Here is a 4,705-nt window from a genome sequence, read left to right as displayed (position 1 = left end):
GTACTTAAGTCGGCATTGTGCCTTTTGTATTTAATTCCGATGCAATTTCTGTGTTTCATCGTCAATAAGAAAGTCCAAGGGATACAGTAAACCTGAAGTGAAGCATCGGAATCTATAACTAGTGACACAGGAATGGTTCAAAACATAGTCAGTAACAAAAGTCAGTCTTCTTGTACTTAAGTCGGCATTGTGCTTTTTCTATTTAATTCCGATGCAATTTCGGTGTTTCATCGTCAATAAGAAGGTCCACGGGATACAGTAAACCTGGTGTGAAGCATCGGAATCTATTACTAGTGTCACAGGAATGGTTCAAAATATAGACCGTAAGAAGAGTCAGTCATCTTGTACTTAAGTCGGCATTGTGCCTTTTGTATTTAATTCCGATGCAATTTCTGAGTTTCATCGTCAATAAGCAGGTCCAAGGGATTCAGTAAACCTGAAGTGAAGCATCGGAACCTATAACTAGTGTCACAGGAATAGTTCAAAACATAGACAGTAGGAAGAGTCAGTCTTCTTGTACTTAAGTCGGCATTGTGCCTTTTGTATTTAATTCCGATGCAATTTCTGTGTTTCATCGTCTATAAGAAGGTCCAAGGGATAGAGTAAACCTGAAGTGAAGCATCGGAATCTATAACTAGTGTCACAGGAATGGTTCAAAACATAGACAGTAAGAAGAGCCAGTCTTCTTGTACTTAAGTCGGCATTGTGCCTGTTCTATTTTATTCCGATGCAATTTCTGTGTTTCATCGTCAATAAGAAGGTCAGAGGGATACAGTAAACATGAAGTGAAGCATCGGAATCTATAACTAGTGTCACAGGAATGGTTCAAAACATAGTCAGTAAGAAGAGTCAGTTTTCATGTACTTAAGTCGGTATTGTGCCTTTTGTATTTAATTCCGATGCAATTTCTGTGTTTCATCGTCAATAAGAAAGTCCAAGGGATACAGTAAACCTGAAGTGAAGCATCAGAATCTATAACTAGTGACACAGGAATGGTTCAAAACATAGTCAGTAACAAAAGTCAGTCTTCTTGTACTTAAGTCGGCATTGTGCCTTTTCTTTTTAATTCCGATGCAATTTCGGTGTTTCATCGTCAATAAGAAGGTCCACGGGATACAGTAAACCTGAAGTGAAGCATCGGAATCTGTAACTTGCGTCACAGGAATGGTTCAAACATAGACAGTAGGAAGAGTCAGTCATCTTGTACTTAAGTCGGCATTGTGCCTTTTGTATTTAATTCCGATGCAATTTCTGTGTTTCATCGTCAATACGAAGGTCCACGGGATACAGTAAACCGGAAGTGGAGCATCGGAATCTATAATTAGTGTCACAGGAACGGTTCAAAACATAGTCAGTAAGAAGAGTCAGTCTTCTTGTACTTAAGTCGGCATTGTGCCTTTTGTATTAAATTCCGATGCAATATCTGTGTTTCATCGTCAATAAGAAGGTCCAAGGGATATAGTAAACCAGAAGTGAAGCATCAGAATCTACAACTAGTGTCACAGGAATGGTTCAATACATAGTCAGTAAGAAGAGTCAGTCTTCTTGTACTTAAGTCGACATTATGCCTTTTGTATATAATTCCGATGCAATTTCTGTGCATCACCGTCAATAAGAAGGTCCAACGGATACAGTAAACCTGAAGTAAAACATCGGAATCTATAGCTTGTGTCACAGGAATGGTACAAATCACAGACAGTAGGAAGAGATAGTCTTCTTGTACTTAAGTCGGCATTGTGCCTTTTTTATTTAATTCCGACGCTATTTCTGTGTTTCGTCTCAATAAGATGGTCCAAGTGATACAGTAAACCTAAAGTGAAGCATCGGAATCTATAACTAGCGTCACAGGAATGGTACAAACATAGACAGTAGGAAGAGTCAGTCTTCTTGTACTTAATTCGGCATTGTGCCTTTTGTATTTATTTCCGATGCAATTTCTGTGTTTCACCGTCAATACGAAGGTCCAAGGGATTCAGCAAACCAGAAGTGAAGCATCGGAATCTAAAACTAGTGTCACAGGAATGGTTCAAAACATAGACAGTAGGAAGAATCAGTCTTCTTGTACTAGAGTCAGCATTGTGCCTTTTCTATTTGATTCCGATGCAATTTCTGTGTTTTTATCGTCAATAAGAAGGTCCAAGGGATACAGTAAACCTGAATTGAAGCATCGGAATCTATAACTAGTGTCACAGGAATGGTTCAAAACATAGACAGTAGGAAGAGTTAGTCTTCCTGTACTTAAGTCGGCATTGTGCCTTTTCTATTTAATTCCGGCGCAATTTCTGTGTTTCGTTGTCAATAAGAAGGTCCACGTGATACAGTAAACCTGAAGTGAAGCATCGGAATCTATAACTAGTGTCACAGGAATCGTTCAAACCATAGACAGTAAGAAGAGTCAGTCTTCTTGTACTTAATTCGGCATTGTGCCTTTTGTATTTAATTCCGATGCAATTTCTGTGTTTCATCGTCAATACGAAGGTCCAAGGGATTCAGCAAACCAGAAGTGAAGCATCGGAATCTAAAACTAGTGTCACAGGAATGGTTCAAAACATAGACAGTAGGAAGAATCAGTCCTCTTGTACTTAAGTCGGCATTGTGCCTTTTGTATTTAATTCCGATGCAATTTCTGTGTTTCATCGTCAATAAGAAAGTCCAAGGGATACAGTAAACCTGAAGTGAAGCATCGGAATCTATAACTAGTGACACAGGAATGGTTCAAAACATAGTCAGTAACAAAAGTCAGTCTTCTTGTACTTAAGTCGGCATTGTGCTTTTTCTATTTAATTCCGATGCAATTTCGGTGTTTCATCGTCAATAAGAAGGTCCACGGGATACAGTAAACCTGGTGTGAAGCATCGGAATCTATTACTAGTGTCACAGGAATGGTTCAAAATATAGACCGTAAGAAGAGTCAGTCATCTTGTACTTAAGTCGGCATTGTGCCTTTTGTATTTAATTCCGATGCAATTTCTGAGTTTCATCGTCAATAAGCAGGTCCAAGGGATTCAGTAAACCTGAAGTGAAGCATCGGAACCTATAACTAGTGTCACAGGAATAGTTCAAAACATAGACAGTAGGAAGAGTCAGTCTTCTTGTACTTAAGTCGGCATTGTGCCTTTTGTATTTAATTCCGATGCAATTTCTGTGTTTCATCGTCTATAAGAAGGTCCAAGGGATAGAGTAAACCTGAAGTGAAGCATCGGAATCTATAACTAGTGTCACAGGAATGGTTCAAAACATAGACAGTAAGAAGAGCCAGTCTTCTTGTACTTAAGTCGGCATTGTGCCTGTTCTATTTTATTCCGATGCAATTTCTGTGTTTCATCGTCAATAAGAAGGTCAGAGGGATACAGTAAACATGAAGTGAAGCATCGGAATCTATAACTAGTGTCACAGGAATGGTTCAAAACATAGTCAGTAAGAAGAGTCAGTTTTCATGTACTTAAGTCGGTATTGTGCCTTTTGTATTTAATTCCGATGCAATTTCTGTGTTTCATCGTCAATAAGAAAGTCCAAGGGATACAGTAAACCTGAAGTGAAGCATCAGAATCTATAACTAGTGACACAGGAATGGTTCAAAACATAGTCAGTAACAAAAGTCAGTCTTCTTGTACTTAAGTCGGCATTGTGCCTTTTCTTTTTAATTCCGATGCAATTTCGGTGTTTCATCGTCAATAAGAAGGTCCACGGGATACAGTAAACCTGAAGTGAAGCATCGGAATCTGTAACTTGCGTCACAGGAATGGTTCAAACATAGACAGTAGGAAGAGTCAGTCATCTTGTACTTAAGTCGGCATTGTGCCTTTTGTATTTAATTCCGATGCAATTTCTGTGTTTCATCGTCAATACGAAGGTCCACGGGATACAGTAAACCGGAAGTGGAGCATCGGAATCTATAATTAGTGTCACAGGAACGGTTCAAAACATAGTCAGTAAGAAGAGTCAGTCTTCTTGTACTTAAGTCGGCATTGTGCCTTTTGTATTAAATTCCGATGCAATATCTGTGTTTCATCGTCAATAAGAAGGTCCAAGGGATATAGTAAACCAGAAGTGAAGCATCAGAATCTACAACTAGTGTCACAGGAATGGTTCAATACATAGTCAGTAAGAAGAGTCAGTCTTCTTGTACTTAAGTCGACATTATGCCTTTTGTATATAATTCCGATGCAATTTCTGTGCATCACCGTCAATAAGAAGGTCCAACGGATACAGTAAACCTGAAGTAAAACATCGGAATCTATAGCTTGTGTCACAGGAATGGTACAAATCACAGACAGTAGGAAGAGATAGTCTTCTTGTACTTAAGTCGGCATTGTGCCTTTTTTATTTAATTCCGACGCTATTTCTGTGTTTCGTCTCAATAAGATGGTCCAAGTGATACAGTAAACCTAAAGTGAAGCATCGGAATCTATAACTAGCGTCACAGGAATGGTACAAACATAGACAGTAGGAAGAGTCAGTCTTCTTGTACTTAATTCGGCATTGTGCCTTTTGTATTTATTTCCGATGCAATTTCTGTGTTTCACCGTCAATACGAAGGTCCAAGGGATTCAGCAAACCAGAAGTGAAGCATCGGAATCTAAAACTAGTGTCACAGGAATGGTTCAAAACATAGACAGTAGGAAGAATCAGTCTTCTTGTACTAGAGTCAGCATTGTGCCTTTTCTATTTGATTCCGATGCAATTTCTGTGTTTTTATCGTCAA

This window comes from Schistocerca piceifrons, unplaced genomic scaffold, assembly GCF_021461385.2.
Source record: "Schistocerca piceifrons isolate TAMUIC-IGC-003096 unplaced genomic scaffold, iqSchPice1.1 HiC_scaffold_2412, whole genome shotgun sequence".
Lineage (NCBI taxonomy): Eukaryota > Metazoa > Arthropoda > Insecta > Orthoptera > Acrididae > Schistocerca > Schistocerca piceifrons.
Note: the sequence above shows the minus strand (reverse complement) of the source record.